Source organism: Coenobita brevimanus, chromosome 27 (genome assembly GCF_032717465.1).
Source record: "Coenobita brevimanus isolate Jiangsu-jjx chromosome 27, ASM3271746v2, whole genome shotgun sequence".
NCBI lineage: Eukaryota > Metazoa > Arthropoda > Malacostraca > Decapoda > Coenobitidae > Coenobita > Coenobita brevimanus.
The window spans coordinates 12885702-12908050 of NC_136980.1; positions in this window are offsets into that span (position 1 = coordinate 12885702).

Genomic DNA, 22349 nt, shown 5'->3' on the forward strand with positions numbered 1-22349 from the left:
TCACACTCTTGCCAACATTGTGCCAAAACTATTGCAGGCAATGGCATCTGATTTTTAGTACTAAATTAGCACCATCAGAGAAACAAGTCATTAAATTATGGCGATAAAAGCTTAGAGGTCAAGGTGGGTGTAAATAAAATCAATAAAGCTGGGATGGTGGTGGGTAGGGCTGGGCGGAGAACATAAATGGTGATGGTGGTAGTGATGATGACAGTGCTCCTGATGACGGTGGTAATGATGATGTTGATGGTGACACTAGTGTAGGTTATTACTGACACTAATTATGACTGTATGGATAATGATGGTGCCGTTGGTGGTGGTGGTGATGCAGGTTAGTAATGACCAGGATAACCTGACGTTAGCTTTTGATGCTTGTCATGCTGTAATATGATGGAGAAAGCAAGCGGGAAGGGAGAAGACAAAAATGGATAAAAATGACAATGCAAATATAAAAGGAAAGATAAAAGTAAACAAAAATTACAAGAGAAAAAATGGACGGCAAACAAGGTGAAAAAAAAAATGAGACAAAAAAATACATATAAATGGGATGAAGAGACAGAATGGAGAAAGAAATAAAAATCAGTTAACAAGAGGGAATGGGGGAACGGTGAAGACGAAAACGACAAAACGGAAAAAGTAACCAAACAAGAATATCTGGAAACGAAAGAACGAGAAACAAATATATAAAATAAAAATGAACAGGAGACTAAAGATTGACTGTGTAACTTAACACCTTTGTTATAATCTCAGTCCTCTCCACCTTACCTCACCTTGGCTCATACATCTCTCGAAATTTTTTGTTCTAATGTAGTTAAGAAATAACTGAGAAAGTAAAACGAAGATACGTAAGAGTTAAAAAAAAAAAAAAAGCTGAGGAGAAGACGAATGAGGAGAATGAAAGAAAAATGAACGGAAAAGAGAATGGAAACGACAAAGAATAATGAAGGAAAAAAAATGAATGAAAAGAGGAAAGGGAAAAGGAAAGACAGAAAAGAAGAAAGAAATATAAGGAGGCAATGGATATAATAAAAGGTGTTAAATAAGGACACCTGCAGTAGAGTCCTAGACCGCTCCACCTTACTTCGTCTTGTCTCATGTCTCTCGTGTAGCTTGTGATGCTGCAATATGTATGTGTGACTTTGATGTGATGAAGTAATTGTGATGATGATGATTATGATGACGATGATGATGATGCCAGCGATTTATGTCATCTTTAGGTGATAACGATAAATATGTATAATTATGGCGGTCCTGATAGTAGACTGATTGACTATATATATATATATATATATATATATATATATATATATATATATATATATATATATATATATATATATATATATATATATATATATATATATATATATATAAGTAGTAATCCAGCTCCGATATACTCATGAAATCGTCAACAACACACCACAAAACTATGCATACACGTATATCCACTACAGTTTAAACTAAAATACAGAAGAGTACAGACGATGAAAACTTCCTTTACCGAGCAACTTACCTGTGTTGTTGTTGGGATGCTGTAATATAGTGGAGAAAAATAAATGACAAAACAGAAGAGGAAGATAAAGGAAAGAAAAGACACATATGAAGAGAGAAGGAAAGGAGATAGAAAATAATTTGGAATCAAAGAAAAAGGAAGAAAGAGGAAACAACAATAAATGAAACGAACATCAAGAAAGTAAGAGAAGTTTGACATACTCGTAAATTAAAAACGATACATGAGACAATGGGAGGAAATGAAAATACAAAAGGTAAAGGAAAAACACATCTAGAAAGAAAGAAAGAATGAATGAATGATGCAAGAAATTCAGTCGATGAGTAAATGGTGAGAAAAGGAGAAAGGGGGTCATGCTGGTGAAGATTTGAACTGGGTACAGGTGTAGTTGTGCCAGGCCACTCCACCTTACTTCACCTTGTCTCCTACCTCTATTATGGCTTGTAATGATGTAATATAGTGCACTGAACTATGCAGCTGCTGATGGTGGTGATGATGCCGATTTTGACTTTAGTGCTGGTGTTAGTGGTGGTAGTGACGACAACGATGATGATGAGGGTGGTGGCGGTGGTGATGCTGTTAGTACTGATGTTAACCTTACGTAATCTCGCCCCCTACCTCCTTTGTATCTTGTCATGTTGCAATGTAATGCAGAAAGAAGACGAAGACAGACAAATCTCGCCTCCAACCTCTACTGTAGTTTGTGATGCTGTAATATAGTTGTGACTTTGATCTAATGTAACTAATGGTGGTAGTGGATGTGATTATGATGATGTCTGTGGTGGTGGTGATGGTGGTTATGATGATGTAGGTGGATGGTAATAGAGAGTAAAGTTGATAAACATTATGATAATTGTATGACAAATGAAGATGGTGTGGGTGGTGGTGATGATGAAGGTGGCGATGGTGGTGTGGTCATCGTGATAACCAGTTGGCTAACAGTGATGCTAACAAGCTTACTCAGTCTCCCCTGATATCTCTTGTGTACAAGGTGATGCTGTAATACTGGGATGGAAACAGGGATGAAGAAAGAGGAAAAAAAGGGAAAGTGAGGAAGAAATTTAATTACTGGAAATTTAAGTAATACTAGGTTTAACAAAAACTCACACATGGACTAAGCGACAGAGAGCGGGAAAAAGAAAAAATATTAAGAGAGAATGAAAGGGGGACGTGAAAAGAGGTTGTTGATAGAGCCTTGATGGACTATGTGGTTGTGTCTAGGAATGTAATAGTAAGATTGTTGGATGTGAGAGTTCTGAGAGGGGAGGGTGGAGGTATGTCTGACCACTACCTGGTGGAGGGAAAGTTAAGAGTAGGTAAGAGATGGGTGAGAGCTAGGAGGGTTAGGTGTGGCAGGGAGGTTTTGAAAGTGAGTGAGTTGGATAAAAGAGAGAAAAAGATAGAGTATCAGGAGAAATTGAAAGATGAGTGGAACGCAGTGAAAGATCGGGAAAATGGCAGTGTGGAGGAGGAATGGCAGTTGTTTAAGAGTGCTGTGGTGGGGCATGCAGAAGAGGTGTGTGGTGTGAGACGTGTGGGTGGTGGTGTAAGAAAAGGAAGTGAATGGTGGTGCGAGGAAGTAAGTATGGCTGTGGCTGAGAAGAGACGTGCATATGAAGTGTGGCTGCAGAGGAAGGATGAGATGTCATATGAAAGGTATAAGGAAAAGAGGAATAGAGCGAGAAGGGCTGTGCGTGATGCTAAAGTGGCAGCAGATGAGAGGTGGGGTAGGCGGCTGACAGAGAATTTTCAACAGAATAAGAAAATGTTTTGGAAGGAGGTGAAAAAGGTGCGAAAGGGAGAGTCTGGGAAGGAAGAACGAGTAAAAGCAGAGGATGGAAGGATGTTAATTGAGATGGATGCAGTAAGGAAGAGATGGGCAGAGTATTTTGAAAGATTGTTAAATGTAGAGGAGGAAAGGGTGGCTGAGATTGTGGCAGATAGAAGGGTGCAAGGAATAAATGTGTTGAGAGAGTTGAATGATTCTTTGATCACGAAGGAGGAAGTGGAGAAGGCAGTAAAGGAGATGAAAACAGGGAAAGCTGCAGGTATGGATGGGTGTGCTGTGGAATGCCTGAAGGGTGGTGGAGTGACTATTGTTGACTGGTTAGTAAGATTATTGAATGTGTGCTTTGAGAAAGGTATGGTGCCAATTGATTGGGCAAGTGCTTGTGTGGTCCCGTTGTATAAAGGCAAGGGTGATAAGTATGAATGTACTAGCTTTATGAGTATAAGTCTGTTGAGTGTTGTAGGTAAAGTGTATGGTAGAGTGTTAATTATGAGAGTTAGAGAGGGTACAGAGGGAGTGATTAGTGATGAGCAGTGGGGCTTTAGGAGAGGGAGGGGATGCGTTGATCAGGTGTTTGCTGTGAGACAAGTGTGTGAAAAGTATTTAGCGAAAGGCAAGGATGTGTTTTGGGCATTTATGGATTTAGAGAAAGCGTATGATAGAATTGATAGGGAGGCTTTGTGGACTGTTTTAAGATTGTATGGACTTGATGGTAGGTTACTAAAAGGGGTGAAAAGTTTTTATGTAAATAGTAGAGCGTGTGTAAGAGTGGGAAATGCTGTGAGTGATTGGTTTCCCGTGAGAGTGGGGCTGCGACAGGGATGTGTGATGTCGCCTTGGTTGTTTAATATTTACATGGATGGTGTTGTAAGGGAGGTGAATGCAAGAGTTTTAGGTGGTCTGAGTCTGGTAAATGTTGATGGAGGAGAGTGGAATCTGAAGCAGCTGCTGTTTGCAGATGATACTGCACTGGTGACTGATTCAGAGGAGAGATTGAGACAGTTGGTAGAGGAGTTTGGAAGGGTGTGTGAAAGGAGGAAATTGAAAGTAAATGAGAATAAGAGTAAAGTGATGAAGTGTACGAGGTTGATAGATGGTAGGGGGATGAATATAGTTTTGAATGGTGAGTTGCTTGAGGAGGTAGATTGTTTTAAATATCTAGGGTCACATGTTGCTGTGGATGGAAGAATAGATGCAGAAGTGAAGTTTAGAATAAATGAAGTAGGAAAGGTTCTGGGAGGAATGAAAAAAGTGTTTAAATGTCGTTCGCTTAGAATGGATGTAAAGAGAAGGCTGTATGAGGGTGTTGTGGTACCGACTGCGTTATATGGGGCTGAAACATGGAATATGGGTGTAGCAGAGAGGAAAAGTTTGAATATAATGGAGATGAGATGTCTGAGGAGTATGTGTGGAGTGACATGTATGGATCGAGTGCGAAATGATGAAGTGCGAAGGAGAACTGGAGTTGTTCGGGAGATGGCTGGTAGAGTTGAGCAGAGGGTGTTGCAATGGTTTGGGCATATGGAGAGAATGGATAATGAGCGATTGGTGAAAAAGATAACTAGATCTGATGTGAGAGGTGTAAGACTGAGAGGAAGACCACGAATAGGATGGATGGACAGTGTGAAGAGAGCGCTGGATGCGAGAGGGATGTCTGTTGAGCAAGGAAGAGTGGCTGTGCGTGACAGAAATAAATGGAGAGAAATTGTGAATGAATAAGTGATGACGAAGCCCTGAGGGGATATTCTCCCGCATTTGGTCTGATCAGCTAGTCAGGTCAGGTGCGGGTAAGGGGATGAGTCTGTTATGATGTGGCAGGGGTAAACCAGCTCTGCTGTCGGGCCCTGCTGTGGATGTCACTGATTGCATTGCGCAGTTGACCCTTGTGCGGTGTGGTGCGGTGAGGATCTGTCCGTTCTCCCCTTTGGGGCTAAGATGCGAATGAATGTGTTTGAATGGATGAGTAAATGGAGAGTGAGTCGTCCTGTCTCGGCTACCTCCCTTTCCTTGGGGGAAGCAGTCTAGGTATATAGATAGATAGAGATTAGATAAAATAGAGAAAGACTGAAAGCCGAGGAAAAATGAAAAGAAAATATGAAACAAGAAAAAAAAACAGAGAGAGAGAGAGAGAGAGAGAGAGAGAGAGAGAAAGTGAGAGAGAAGGAAGACGAAGAGACAGGAGTAAAAAATAATTGAATAAAAAAGTAAGAGTATGGAGACAAAAAAAAAAGTTGAGAAAAGGTGGGAGGAAAGAAAGACATTTAGAAAGAATAAAAAACGAACGACAAGGATGAAACAGACGAATAATAACCGTGAAAGAAAGAAAAGAGGAAAGAAAGGAATCTAGAAATCACCTAGAGAACATATACCTCCGCAAAAGCCATTATAAATTAATCTTTATAAACCAGTCTCCGTCCAAAATTGTTTGCGGTGGTAATTAATTGTGCTGTCTTAGTCTGCGTTCGTTACACAAGCTCAGAGAAGGCATACTTCCGCCGACACCCTAAGTCAGGACCCGGATCCACATCAACATCTTAACAAGTGCTGCCCAGGCACAACAAACCTCGCCCGACGAATCAAGATCAAAGGTCATGGTGCCAAATGAAAGCCCATATCGGACTTCCTATATCTTGATAATCGTAAATATCTCTATGTTCAACCAGTTTCGAGTCATAGCTCCCTGAATATCCGTGACCTTGAGTTTGACCTTTCAAGGTCACTCAAGGTCAAAAGTCTTGGTGCCAAATGAAAGCCTATTAAGGAGTACCTGTATGTTGATAATAGTAAATATCTCTGTCTTCAGCTGGGTTCAAGTTATAGCCCTCTGAAAATCCGTGACCTTGGTTTTGACCTTTTAGGATCACTCAATTACCTCCAAAATTTAATCACATTCCTTTGAGATCAGTGTCCACATATACTGAAAATTTCATGTGGTTGCTAACAAAGAAACAAACAAACAATAAACTCGACCAAAAACAATCCCTCTCGGAACTCCGTCCCGGGCGAGGTAATAACTCTGTCTTGACCCAGTGCCCATCTATCGACCAGATTTCACTGAAATGCGATAAAAGCTTTTTCGATATAGCTTCTCCACAGACAGACAGACAAACAGACAGACAAGCAGGCAGACAGACACGGGTGAATACATAACATCCTTCAACATCGCTGGCGGAGGTAATGAGATATAAATGACACAGGTGTTAACTCAGTACACCTGCAGTAAAGTCCCAGGCCGCTCCACCTTACTTCATCTCACCTCCTACCTCTCTTGTAGCTTGTGCTGCTGTAATATAGTGCAGAAAGAAAACAGGAGGAAAGAAAAAGAAAGGAAGCAAGTAACAGAAAAAATATTAGGAGAAATAACAGAAAAAGTGAAATACAAGGAGAATGAAAATCAGAGAACCGACCAAGAATGAGACAGTTAAGATAAACAATAAATTACTGATGATAAAAGAAGATAGAAAAGTAAAAAAAAAAAAAAAAACAGAAAGGAGTGAAGAAAGAGGGAAGCAACGAGATGAAAAGAAGAAACAAAAAGAGAATAAAAGGAAACTAAAAAACGCTAGAAATAAAAAAATGAAAAATGAACAAAAGAGGAGCCAATGGACAATAGAGGGTTGAACTGGAGACCCCTTTGTTAGAATGTCAGGCCGCTCCACCTTACTGCACCTTGGCTCCTACTTCCCTTGTTGTTTTATTGCTGTAATATAATGAAGAGAGAGAGAGAGAGAGAGAGAGAGAGAGAGAGAGAGAGATGAAGTGGAAAGAAAAAGTAGAACAGAGACCGTAAGAGGAGAAGAGTGAGAAAAGGAAGCTGAATGAAAAAGAGAACAAAGGTTATAAGAAATAAGAGAAGTAAAATAGGAATCAGAAGGAGAAAGTAAGGACAAAAAAAGAAAGCACTAAAGAAAAGAAAACGGAAGAAAACATGGAAATTTAGAAGCAAAGAAGAACATATGGAAGCAAGAACGACACAAATCGTGCATTAAAGGGAGGAGAAAAGAGATAAGGAGAAGGGAAAATGAAAGGCAATGAATTATGGATGGTAAAAACAATAACTGGGAACACCTGCAGTAGAGTCCCAGGCCGCTGCACCTTACTTCATCTCCCCACCTACCTTTACAACCTTGTGATGTGCTAATATAGTGGACAGAGAAAGGAGAGAGACAGTAAGGAAAAAAAATGAGGGGAAAACGAAAGAACAATGTGAAGGAAACAAAATATAAACGCGAAGGGACAAAAAAAAAAAAAAAAAAAAATCGAGGTAGAAAAGGCGATAGAAAGAAGATGGGTACAAAACAGAATCATTAAGAAAGTGGGAAAGAAAATGAGACAGAAGGGAATTTAATAGAAATCAAATAGAATGAAAACGATAAAGGAAGAAAAGGAGGGGGGTAGTGCTGGTGAAGATTTGAACTGGGTACAGGTGTAGTAGAGTGCCAGGTCACCCCACCTTACTTCACCTTGTCTCCTACCTCTATTATGGCTTGTAATGATGTAATATTGTGCATTGAACTGTGCAGCTGCTGATGGTGCTGATGATGCCGATTTGGTAATCTTTAGTGGTGGTGTTAGTGGTCGTAGTGAAGACGACGACGACGGCGATGATGATGATGATGATGATGGTGATTGTGGTAGTGGTAGTATTCGTGGTGGTAGTGGCGACCAACGACGACGACTACGACGACGATGACGATGATGGTGATGGTAGTGGTGGTGGTGATAGTGACGACGATGACAACGACGTCGATAATGATGATGATAATGATAATGATGATGTACAGTAGATTAGTACAGATATTAAATTCCTTAGGCAGCCTCATCCTCAGACTCCCTTTTAACCTGCCGTATTATAATGTAATGCAGGAAAATAGAAGAGAGACAAATAATACAGGGGAGGAACAAGAAACAAAATAAATAATAGAGTGAACTTAAAATAAGAGTGAAAAAAAAGGAGAAAATAGAAAATGTCAAAGAATGGGAGACAGGAAGCAGACAATAAAAAGAAATAAGAAATGTAAAGAAAGAATTATAAAAGATTTAAACTAAAAAGGAAAAAGAAGGACAGAAAAAGAGAAAGAACAAAAGAATGAACAAGTAGCGAAACGCCAGTAAGACAACAAAAAGAAAAGAAAAGTAGATGAGATGAGAAGAAAAAAATAATAAAAATGATGCAGCGGGTCAGACACAGGAAAAGTGGAGACACCTTTGTTAGAGTGTCAGGCCGCTCCACCTGGCGTCACCTTGGCTCCTACTTCTCTTGTAGCTTATTATATGTAATATACTGAAGACACGAGAGAGGAGGGAAACAATGAAAATGGGTGAAATACAAAAGAAGAAACCCAGGAAAAATAATGAAAAGAAAGAGAGGAAGACCTAGAATAAATTATTTGGGAAAAAATGACAATTAAAAACAATCGAGCAAGAAGAAGGAAATAAATCGGATAAAAACATAAATAACGGGAATAAAATGATCAAAGGTTCTTAAGGAATGAAACAAAACGTGAAAGAAAAGATAAGATAAATAAGGTGAGAAATAATGAAGCGAAGGTATAAATGGTAACAGTGTTAAGTGGATACCTTTATCAGAGTGCCAGGCCGCTGACCTTACTTCATCTCGCCTCCAACCTCTACTGTAGTTTGTGATGCTGTAATATAGTTGTGACTTTGATCTAATGTAACTAATGGTGGTAGTGGATGTGATTATGATGGTGGTGGTGGGTATGATGATGGTGGTGGTGATGTAGATTAGTTTTGATAAAGATAATGATAACTATAAAAAATGATCATTGTGTTGGTGGCGGTATAGCTTATCCGATCTTTCTGAGACGGGAAGAGAATTAAGCTTTTGAGAGATGGCAGCTGATTGATTGTTCAGAGGCATTCATCAGCAACGGTGAATTTTAAATAATTTTAATTTTAAGGGTTACAATAACCATTTCTGACCATAAGAATGCTCAGATAAAATATATGTATAGTTATTTGCACAGATTAAGAAAAAAACGAAAGACCTTAAAAAGTCTATCAGGAGGCCTAGATCCATGTGAAATTTTCATTCTGCAAGCAAATCAAGATAATATCCCAGTAATGACAAAATTTACCTAAATATACCTGAACATGCCAGAAATTCAAGATAAAAAACTCTGAAAACTTTAATTTTGATGGAGAATGAAAATTTCACATTATCTTGGTCTCCTGATAGACTTCATAAGGCCTCGTTTTAAAACTGATTTCTACAAATTGCAATACATACATTATTTAAGCAATTTGATGGTCAGAAATGGTTATTGTAAACCTTATTATAGAGATTATGTCCAGTGCACTTGGACAACCAATCAACTGCCTACTTTCAAAAGCTTAAGGCTCTTCTCTTCTCAGATAAGATCTAATAGGCTATAATGATGGTGTTGGTGGTGATGGTGGTGATGACGGTGGTTAAGATAATGGTCATGATAAGAGTTACATGAAAAATGATGATGTTGTTGTTCCTGTTGTTGTTGGTAGTGGTGGTGGTGGTGGTGGTGTGATGATAGTGATGTCCAGTAGGATAACATTGATTATAAAAACCTTCCTCAATCTCGCCTGGTACCTCTCGTGTACCTTGTGATGCTGTAATACAGCGGATATGATGAAGGAAAATATAGAAAATAAGGGCGGTAAAATGAGAAAGAAAACGAATGACAGGAAAATTTTGTAATACTCGGACAAAGGTAAAATACTGATGGATTAAATGATGAAGGACAGAAAATGAAAAGTATAAGAAAACAAGAGGGGTTGATAAGACGAGAATTGAAAACAAAATATGGGTAAAGAATGAAATACAGGGAAAATGACGAGAAGGAAAGACGAAACCAAAGAAAAGTATACAGCAAATAGAATATGAATGAGAGAGAGAGAGAGAGAGAGGAGCAGATTACATCAATGGGGTCGACCTCGAGACAGGTATGTTAGAATCCCAGGCCGCTCCATCTTACTGCATTTTGGCTCCTCCTTCACTTGTGACTTGATTCCTGTAATATAGTGAGTGAGAGAGAGAGAGAGAGAGAGAGAGAGAGAGAGAGAGAGAGAGAGAGAGAGAGAAGAAAATAAAAAAAAAATGAAATCAAAACTAAAGAAGATTTTTTAAAAAATCGGGTAGAGAATAAAGTCGGATATTAAAAAAAAAGAAAGAAAGAAAGAAAGAAAGAGATGAACGACACGGATGAAAAAGTGGTACAATAATCAAGAAAAAAAAAAAAAAGTGGTAAAGAAAGCAAGGCAGAACCACTTAGAGAAAGCCAACCCCCGCCAAGGCCATTATTAACTAAGATTTATAAAGCAACCTCCATCCGACGACGTTGGCGGAGGTAATTAATTCTACGGTCTTAGTCTGCCCTCGTTACACAATCTCAGAGAAGGCATACCTCCGCCGACACCCTACGTCAGGACCCGGATCCACATCAACATCTAAATAACTCTGCCTTGACCCAGTGCCCTCCTATCGACCAGATTTCATTGAATATCCACTCACTTGATGTAGTGCTGCCTACTTCTTCCTTAGCCTTTATCATTCTTTTTCTGCGCCTGCCCTCCTCTCTTCCTATTTCACCCATCTTTTCTGTCACTATTTATTGCTTTTCTTTCCGTTACATTTGGCTTTACATTGAGTGACAAGCCAAATGGTTTCCTGTAAGCCAAGAAATCATTTACAACGCTGGGTGGTAACCATATAACCAAACCATACGTGCTCCCTACGTGTCAAGTGGGTTGGTGGAGGGTTAGTTCCCCTCCCTGTAAAACAAGTAACTCAGAGTCAAATGGCCACCTCGTACGGGATTATGGCGTCTGGCAATAGATGGATAGATAGATAGACGATAACAACTTTTTGAGATATCTTGTCTACAGACAGACAGACAAACAGACAGACACGGGTGAATACATAACATCCTTCAACATCGCTGGCGGAGGTAATGAGATATAAATGACACAGGTGTTAACTCAGTACACCTGCAGTAAAGTCCCAGGCCGCTCCACCTTACTTCATCTCACCTCCTACCTCTCTTGTAGCTTGTGCTGCTGTAATATAGTGCAGAAAGAAAGGAGGAGGAAGGGAAAAGAAAGGAAGCAAGTATTGGGAAGAGTATTAGGAAATATAACAGAATAAGAGAAATACAAAGAGAAAGAAATTTAGACTGAAGATGATAAAAGAAGATAGAAGAGTTAAGGGAATAAAAAAGTAGAAAGGAGGGAAGAGAAAAGGAAGCAACGAGAGGAAAAGAAGAAACAAAAAGAGAATACTCTTAACCCCTTAACCGCGGGGCGTCACTTTCGTGACGCTCGGCTACAATGGATCATACCGCGGGGCGTCACTTTTGTGATTCTGTGTTATTTTGAATTATCCCGGGCTCTCAAGTGGTGGCTTGTATCATATATCAGTACTGCCAATGTTCAACACTAGTCAGCACTCCAAATCTCATCTGTACTCCCATCCATTGTTGACATTTTAGCTATTTTAACCCCTTCCTGACTCCCCTCCCTACCTGCCCTCCATTACCCTCTCCTCTCACCTCCCACGCCGCGCTGCGCTACGGAAATTTCCCCCTTCTCTTTCCACAGATTTCATCCATTGAAATAAGGCCTATGCCCTATATTTTTACCCAATAATATATACCAAAAAAAAAACAGGTAAGTGATAGTGTTATACTCCAGAAATTGCCTAATTATCACCTGACAACACCTCACGTGCATTCATTCGCTACATTACCACGGTAATTTCCCCTTTGATTTATGCCTTGTAATCGATGTCTGTAATAAAAATATATATCAGAAAGGAAGGGAGAATCCTAATTGACATTTACAGTCACCTGGAACTACCTATTTCTATATTTATTGCCGAGATTTTCTACCTATAAAAAATTAGCATGTAAGTTAGCAGCAGTAAGCCTAAAGTGTCATTGTCAACCCTTCCCTTCTCAGATAATTTACCCCCTTCTTGACTCCCCTCCCTACTTGCCCTCCATTACCCTCTCCTCTCACCTCCCACGCCGCGCTGCGCAACGGACATTTCCCTCTTCTTTTTCCACAGATTTCATCCATTGAAATAAGCCCTATGCCCAATATTTTTACCCAATAATATATACCAAAAAAAACAGGTAAGTGATAGTGTTATACTCCTGAAATTGCCCAATTATCACCTGACAAAACCTCACGTGCATTCATTCGCTACATTACCACGGTAATTTCCCCTTTGATTTATGCCTTGTAATCGATGTCTGTAATAAAAATATATATCAGAAAGGAAGGGAGAATCCTAATTGACATTTACATTCACCTGGAAGTACCTATTTCTTTATTTATTGCCGAGATTTTCTACCTATAAAAAATTAGCCTGTAAGTTAGCAGCAGTCAGCCTAAAGTGTCATTGTCAACCCTTCCCTTCTCAGATAAGCCGCGGCATTTAGTTCCTTGTCCTCCACTGCAGAGACAACATGTCGCACTCGCGCCCCGCCATTCCTGCCGCTTCTGCGCCCATTGCAAAGGGCCCCGTGACCTCTACCCCCAAGAAAAGTGTTGAGGCAAGCAGGAAAGGCCTCAGTGACTCTGCAGTGGCACGAGAACTTGCTGAATTGTCGATGATAATAATGGACAGCGATTTTGACGATTCCGGTGAATCGTGTGATGAGCCGGGTGAACTTATCGCGCCAGAAACAGCGACAACAAGTGCTCCTACCAGTGAATCTGTGTGTAGCTCCAAGGGAAAGGAGCCTTTAGTGCAGGAAGGAAAAGAATTTGGGAAGGGAGTGAAAAGGCGGCGTGTTAGCCCCAGAACAATGCCCCCACGTGACCCAGCCCGCCATGAGTCACGAGATCATTCACCTCCCCGTTCCCCAAGCCCCGCTTTACTCATCTCGTCATCATCGTCGGCTGAGTTATCTCCGGAGTCTTCGTCGTCGGAGTCACCACCAGCATCAACAGTGAAGGCCGGCCGTAGAGGTAGAGGTAGATCTAAGAGAGTGAGAAGTAGTGTAGCTAGTAGGGTAAGGGCTGCTAGTGCTGTACGGCAACCTAGGGTCAGTGCGAGTGACCTTGACCGTGATAAGCCTCCCTCTCAGCCAACCTCCACCACCACCACCACCACCATCCCTCCACCGCCACGCCAGGGAATCCTGGACGCCTTCGCGTGGACGGAAGGGTCAGATTTTGTCCCCGAAAACCTGGTTTTCGATGAGAGCTCGTCAGGAGTTCAGCCTGCCTTCACTATGGACGAAAATGCTGAGTGTGTCGACTACCTTTTGGCCTTCCTAGATGACGAAGTCATGCAGCACATATGTGATGAGACTAACAGGTTCGAATCACAACGTGCTGCTAGTGGTACAGGTGCAGCCAAGATGCAACAGTGGACCATGCTGGGAGTGCAGGAGCTGTATGTGTTCTTTGCCCTCATGCTTCTTATGCCACACTCCAAGAAGCATGAGTTGGAAGAATACTGGTCCATGGACCCCTTACTACCCTCACCGACCTTCAACAAGTACATGGCCAGAGATCGCTTCCGGAACATCATGGGAAACCTGCACTTTGCCGACAACGATGTACCTTCCCAAACCGACCCACTCTGAAGATCCGGGAGATTCTGAACAGAATGAAGGATAAGTTCATGTCATTCTTCCACCCATTTCAGAAGGTTGTCATTGATGAGTCCTTGGTTCTGTTCAGAGGACGTCTTCGGTTTGTCCAGTACATTCCAAGCAAACGCCATCGCTTTGGAATTAAGTTCTTTGTACTGTGCGACTGTAAGACGGGGTACATCCTTGACTTCGTCATATATTCAGCCAGCACTGTCGATCTCGATAAAACACACCCCCTTGGCTTCTCAGGCTGTGTAGTGAAAGTGCTCCTAGAAAAGTATTTTGGTGGGAATCATGTGCTGTATACAGACAACTACTATACAGCACCGAAACTTGCCAAATACCTTTCTGAGCACGGCATTGGCTCCTGCGGCACTGTCAAAAGTAATCGTGCCAACTTCCCCAAATTCCCAGAGGCAGGAAACTCGCAGCGAGGAGACGTGCACCTACGCAAGTCTGAGAAGATGCTGGCAATACGGTGGCATGACAAGAGAGTCGTGCACATGCTCACCACCGTACATAAGGGGGAGATGAGAGACAGTGGGAAGGTCGACCGTAGGACAGGCGAACCTGTGATGAAACCTGATGCTGTGTTGGACTATAATATAAACATGCGGCTGGTGGACAAGTCCGACATGATGATTGGTGAGATCGACTGCCTCAGGAAGAATACTAGGTGGTACAGGAAAGTTTTTCTGCATCTCATAGATATGACGATGCTGAACGCCTTCATCCTGTACAAGATGAAGGTAAAGCCACCCAAGTCCTTCTCCCTGAGGTTGTTCGCCAGGACTTGTGTCCAGCAGCTGCTGGAAAAATATGGTAAGGTGCAAGCAGCAACTCCAAGGCGCCATCCAGTTACACTTCCCGACCGACTTGAGCAGAGGGCGTATATGGAGCGGCACAGACTTGAGCTAATGCCTGCCACAGGGAAAAGGAAGGCTGCGATTCGCAGGTGTCAGGTATGTGCGCATACCACACGCCGCACACCTGAGCATAAACGCACCTCTTGGCAGTGCGCTGAATGCCAGGTTCGGGGCGGGGGTTGCTGCTTCTTCGATTATCACAGCCAGAAGCAGTTCTAACAGTGCAAGTGTGGAAGCAGAATTATTTGGAAATAATGTGTAAATAATGTGTAAATAATGTGTAAATAGCAGGTGAAAGCAATGGATGTTCAGTTCATATGATTGAACAGTGTACTATAGTTTCATCTTACTGAAAGTGACAGTGAATAACATATTGTAAGTAAAATAGAAGGGTAAATATTGAAAATAGAATAGAAAATGTAAATAGTAATGTAAGTAATTAGTAATATAAGAATATGAGTACAAATAATTTATGTTATAACAGTGAGAGTGAATCCGTGGCTCTCTACGTATTTTACTGACTGAAAAATAGAATGACTTCAGTGACAATAAAATAATACGACTGAATGAAACTTATGGAGAAAGACTCCAGATATATATAAGTGTGATATAGTAATAGAAATATAAAGTGTGAGGGGTTTTATGAATAATAAATGACAGAGTGCCTAGAGCGAACTAGCGCAAGTGCGGCGATCAGACGCGCTCGTAATTTCCATTGCTTTCACACTGTTTTTTTTTTTAGTATGGATCCCAAACTACTTGAAAATGGTAGAATAGTGTTTATAGTGTTTGTATCTGGCTGTGGTAATCATATAACGGGTTGTCGGGAAGTGTAAAGTGGAGACTTAGTTACCCTACTTCAGAGGTCTCCACAAGTCCTACGGAAACTGACGAAGGCTCAACAATCATTCCAGGAGAAAGCTGAAGGTATGTGCTATAAGCATATATAATTTTATTATTCTAGGACTAATAACTGATTTTTAGCAAATATTTTTTGAGAGTCTCTCGGAGCCCAAATAACCCCGCGGGACACGCAAGTAATTGGTAAACAAGCCCGCGGTGTAGGGGTTAAGGAAGTAAATGATAGAAATAGAAAATGAGAGAGAGAGAGAGAGAAAAAAAAGCGAAAGGACGATGCAGGGTTGAACTGGAGACACCTTTGTTAGAATGTCAGGCCGCTCCACCTTACTGCACCTTGGCTCCCACTTCCCATGTTATTTGATTGCTGTAATATAATTAACCCGCCCCATCCCAACGTTTTCTGGGCAGTGGTACCCCCCAGTCCCGACATTTTTGGACCTTGTTTTTAAGGCTCAAACATTCGCTTTTGGTGAGAAACATCGAAAATTCATAGAGAAATCGCTCACCTGAGGTTTAAAATACTCGATCCAGGTACGAGTACCTCCTTACCTGACTGGGTTTTCTAACAGGCTGGCACCAAAGAAAACGAGTTCTATGGGAGGGTAACTATTTTATCCACTCATAAACAGTATTTATTTATTTACTTGGTATGAATTTATATGTAGTACAAGAGTATATTGGTTTTCAAACAGTAATATAGGCATTATAAGCATTGTTTCACTCACTAACTCATCACCATTCATGACCTTTTTTTCCCACATTACCTGATCATCATTTCTGACTGTTTCTTCCTCTAATGCTATGTAAACTTTGTCCTCCACATTGTCATCTATTGGGGAATCACTCTGGCCCTGAATGTCTATATTGGCCAGGTCACTGGTAACAGGTGAATTGCCGAGACAATGGCGTGCAGGGGGGGGCGAGAGGTTATGTGGTGTAAGGCATTGTCCCTGCTTGGCATCTTGTAGAGGAATAGAGGAAGGTGTCCCGTGTATACGTGCCAAAAATCACTCGCGAAATCACTGGCGAAAATTGAAAATTGTGCAAATTAGGGACCTTGCAATGTTGCCGCGTTAATTTATGTCTCTGGGATATGAGTGCAAATCATGTGAGGACGTGAATTCACGTCTCCGGGATGGGGCGGGTTAAGTAAGGTAGGAGAGAGAGAGAGAGAGAGAGAGAGAGAGAGAAAGAGAGAGAGATGGAAAGAAAAAGTAGAACAGAGGCAATAAGAGGAGAAGAGTGAGAAGAGGAAACTGAATGAAAAAGAGAACAGAGATTAAAAGAAATGAAAAAAAGTGAAAAAGGAATCAAAAGGAGAAAGTAAGAACAAAAAAGAAAGCACATGAGAAAAGAAAATGGAAGAAAAGATGGAAATTTAGAAGCAAAGAAGAATATAAGGAAGGCAAGAGTGACACAAATCGTGAATTTTGAGGAGAGAAAATAAATAAATAAGGAGAGGGGAAGAAGAAGAGGAATGAATTACGGATGGCAAAAATAATAACTGGGAACACCTGCAGTTAAGTCCCAGGCCGCTCCACCTTCCTTTATCTCCCCACCTACCATGAGAACCTTGGGATGTGCTAATATAGTGGACAGAGTAAGAAGGAAAGGAAAAAAGAAGCAAGAAGAAATAATGGAAGAATGATGTGAAGGAGAGAAGTTATGAATACGAAGGATCAGAAAAAAAGAAAAAATATCGAGATAGATAAGGAACTACAAAGAAGACGGGTACAAAACAAAATCATTAAGAAAGAAGCAAAGAAAATGAGACAGAAAGAAATTTAAACAGAAAACAAACAGAAATAGATATATAAAGGTAGGAATGAAAAGGAGGGCATGCAATAAAGATGAAGGTATGAACTGAGTGCAGGTGTAGTAGAGTGCCAGGCCGGTGCACCTTACTTCATCTACCCTCCTACCTCTCCTGTAGCTTGTGATGCTGTAATATACCTACCTATCTTGGTGTTTATGACTTAATACTCTGCACACTTTAACTTGGCCTATAATTGCCATCTATCCATCTTGAATGCTGAGCCGTAACAGGATATTAACACTAGGATATGCTGCTATACTCTGCCTACTTCAGCTTGACTTAAAATTGCCATCTTTACATTAATACAAGACTATGGTATTAATTATGTAAGTGTTATGGAAATTATGTAGAGCGGTAATATTGTCTTAATTAAATCTTCCATCGAGCTACGGGAAATGAGCAGCAAAATGACGAAAATCTGCGCCATGTTAAGGTGGACCAACTAGAGTGGTGGCCTAGACCTGATGTGGCTGATGGTGAGGGTGGTGGTGGTGGTGGCTGTTATGTAGGTTAGCTTTTGTAATAATAATAATAATAATAATAATAATAATAATAATAATGATAATGTGTATGGATTATGACAATCGTAGAGACTAAGTCAGTAGCAATGATGACGTTGTTAAAAGTAAATAATGTTGATGGAGGTTACCTCAGATGGTGAAAATAACTGTATCGTGATGATGATGATGATTATGATGATGATTATAAACGAATATAAAATATTGATGATAATGAAGACTCAGTGGATAACAATCCTGACAATGGTGGTGGTAGTTGGGATGGCGTTGGCTGTAATGATGATGTAGGTTATTAATAGCGATGATGCAGACTAACTATACATCGCTCAAAGAGCTAAATTTTGTAAGGAAAAAAATATCTTTTGTTATTTACGACATTAGGCCACACCCACCATAAAGACTGGGACATTTGTTTACATCGTTTCCTTGTTTGCTGGGGATAAGAAAAAAGAAATAGAAAACTATGGACCAATAGAGGGTAAAATCTTCAGCCTCTGGGATGATTACGACGCGATCAACAAGACTACGTCACAGGTGGTGCCAGCTTGCTGACGGATATATAGCCCGAGTGAAGATAATGATATGGAATTATTTATACTACACTGTGTTATTATTCTTTGACAGAATTATCACATTATGGTTGTTATTTAATTTATTTGAATTTATTGTTGACAACAAATTTATGGCAGAATATTGTTTCAATTTACATACAGAACAGTTAACAAATCCTGTTTAGCTCTTATAATACGTAGTGTTTCTGCAGCAATAACTGAATGTTTATTACGTGAAGGTACGACATGAACTGGTTAGGGAATAATTTGGGTACAAAATAACATAGTTACCGGTACGAAACATGTAATTACGCAATGACACGGGTACGATACGACTGTAAACCATCTCACCTCCTACTTGCTGTATAACTTGTGGTGTAATATAATGGAGGAAAAACGGAGACAGAAGGAAAGAGGGAAAGATATAACATGAGGAAGACAAAATAACGGGAAACAGGGAAATATCAGAAGAAACAAAACCGAGGGAAAAAGAAAGAATAAAAGTATTAGTTACAGAGTGAAGAAAAAATATGAGAAAATGAGAAAAAAGGAAAGAAAGAAAAAAAAGAAGGAAGGAAATAAGGAAGAATAAGAAAGAAGAGAAAATAAAGAAAGGACAAATATAAGAGAAAGAAAGAACTCTCTTGTAGGTTGCCATGCTGTAATGTAGTGGAGAAAGAAATAAGATAAAATAATGAAACCAGGAGTGAGGTAGTTGAAACGGATACACACGGGTAAGAAAGAAATGAATGAAAAGAATAAAGAACACAAAGAAAAGAGAAAAAGTTGAATGAGAGTGAAAAAAGGGGTGAAAGAAAAGGAGAAAAAATTAATAGAATATAAAGAAAAAGAATGTAAGAAAACAGAGAGAAGGTGAAGGAAAAAGAAACAGGGAGAAATATAAAACGTGGAAATAAAGGAGAACGCAAGGACTGAAGAGGTGGTGAAGGTATGAACTTGGTACAGGTGCAGTACAGTGCCAGGCAGCTGCACCAAACTTCATCTCGCCTCCTACATCTCTTGCAGGTTGTGATGCTGTAATATAGCGCCTGGATCTAATGGAACTCTTGGTGGTTGTAGTGAAAGGGTTGATAAATATTATGATAATGACGTGGGTGGTGACTGTGATCGTGGTTGTGACGATGGTGATGGCAGTGTAGTTAAGCAGAATAATGATAATTGTATTGACAGTTATAGTGGTGGTCATGGTAGTGATATGGTAAGGATTATAGTGATGGTACTAGTGATGCAGGTTAGTTTTGACGAGAACCTTTTCTTTTGTGTCTTAGTATTTGATCACGGTATATTAGAGAGGAAAAAGAAAGGTAAAAAGACAAAATGAGGAAAAATATTGAAAAAAAAAACAAAAGAATGAAAAATAAGAGAATTAATAAAGAAACTGACAAATAATGAGAGACAGAACTGAGAAAGAAAAATAAGAAAAAGAGGATAAAAGATAGTAGAAAGAAGAAAGGAAGAAATATAAGAAAGAAAGGAGGAAAAAAGGAACGACAAGGGGAATGTACGATAAAAATGAGAACATGTATGACAGGAAGAACAAATGAAAAAAGAAAAAGAGACGAACAAAAAGGAAATACAAAAGGGAGCCAAACCCTGAAGTGAGGGTGGAACTGGACACCTTTGTAAGGCTCTCAGGCCGCTCCACCTTACTTCACCTTGACTCCTACTCCTCTTGTTGCTCTATTGCTGTAATACAGTAAATTCAGATGGCAGAAAGATCAGAAACGCAGAGATCAAGGAAAAATATACAGAAAAACGAGTATGAATGATAACCTGCAAGATGGCGTAAGAAAGAAAACAAAAAGGAAAGGAGAGGAGAGAGAAGGAAGAAAGAAAGGGTAAATAAAAAAGGTGGTAAGGAAAGAATGAAGGAAATGTTGGCAAAAATGAAAAGAAAGGGAAAATAAAATGAAAGTATGAGAATATGAAACGAAAAACATAAATATAAATAGGTAGTCCTCAGTCGTAATTCTGAGAGAGTAATGGCGTTGCCTATAAACCACGGCTGACTGTACTGTACCCGTGTGTCTCTTGTTACTGCTGGGATATAAACTTTCTCAGGCTCCTATGACTCACTCGCTTCTGAATAAAAATGTGTTGCATTGGCAGTAACAGAGTACTAGATCTGCCCACCATGACAGGGTTAATGTTAAAAGTATTAACTTTATCAGGCTGCTATGACTCACGCTTATCTGAATACCGTCATCTACCGTTACCTTTCATACAATACTACACTTGTTACCACTAGCACACGGGTAACCAATTTACACCGGAAGTATTACTTAACCACCAGATTGCTATTACCAAAAAGCTTTATATTTATCTTCGTATTCTTCGCTTTAAGCTTCCTAAAGGCGGAGCAACTCCAGCATTTTATTTCACTTAGCTCCAGAAGTGCTTTATTTACTTGAACATAATTCATAGGAACCTGAGAGTGTTCATACTGTAACCATTAACTCATTCAACATCGGGTCAGCGCCTGTAGTATTCTATTCCAATTAATTAATAGGAACCTGAGAGTGTTTATACTGTACCCATTAACTCACTCATAATCGGGTCAGCTCTAGTATTCTATTCCGGTTAATTCATAGGAACCTGAGAGTGTTTATACTGTACCCATTAACTCACTCATAATCGGGTCAGCTCTAGTATTCTATTCCAATTAATTCATAGGAACCTGAGAGAGCTTCCTGGATAAGAGAACAGACGAAAATAGAGGATATATATATATTTTTTTTTTATGCGAGGAAGAAGGAACCAAAGGCCATGAGCCCGCAGTAACAGTTCCCTCCAAGAGAAAAACAAAATACAATAGAGAGCCAAATTCAAGATCCGATCATTTTGAGATGCCTGGACACACTGCTTTTGAAAGACTCGAGATCATAGGCAGCAGGAAATACAGACAGAGGAAGACAGTTCCAGAGCTGACCTGTTGCATAAATGAAAGACTGGGAGTAACGATTAACTCTTGCATTAGACAGTTGGACAGAAAAGGGATGAGAGTTTGCTGCCAGACGGGTGCTACGCGCCCGTCGTAGAGGTGGAGGAATGCAAGCAGACAGTTCAGAGGAGCAGTGACCATTAAAGTAGCGATAGAAAAGAGATAAAGATGCAACAGTGCGGCGAAGACACAGAGGTTGAAGGGAGTCAGTAAGAGGAGGAGAGTTAATGAGACGAAAAGCCTTTGACTCCACCCTATTGAGAAGAGCTGTATGTGGGGAGCCTCCCCACACATGAGAGTTGTACTCCACACAGGGGCGGATAAAACCCCTGTATAGAGTCAACAATTGAGCAGGGGTAAAGAAAGAACGGAGTCGGCTTAGCACACCCAATCTCTTGGAAGCAGATTTTACAAGAGATGTAATATGCTCTTTCCAAGATAAGTCCCGAGTAAATGAAACCCCAAGCATGTTCAAGGATGATGCAGGATTAAGCTGAATATTATTAAACATTAGTGGGTATACCTGTGGAAGATTTTGTCGGGTTGATAGGTGTAAGAACTGAGTCTTAGATGCATTAAAGACAACCATATTATTTTTACCCCAGTCAGAGATACGAGCCAAGTCAGACATTAGGTGTGCCATAGCCTCATCCCTTGTTTGTTGAAGTAACTGTTGAGATGGGCGTTGCGGGAACCGAATGGAAAGGTGAAGGGTGGAGTCATCAGCGTATGAGTGGATAGGGTTAGATGTACAGCTTAGAAGATCAGTGATGAATAAAAGGAAGAGAGTTGGTGATAGGACAGAGCCCTGAGGAACACCACTGTTGATAGATCTAGGAGAAGAACGATGGCCGTCTACAACAGCGGCTATA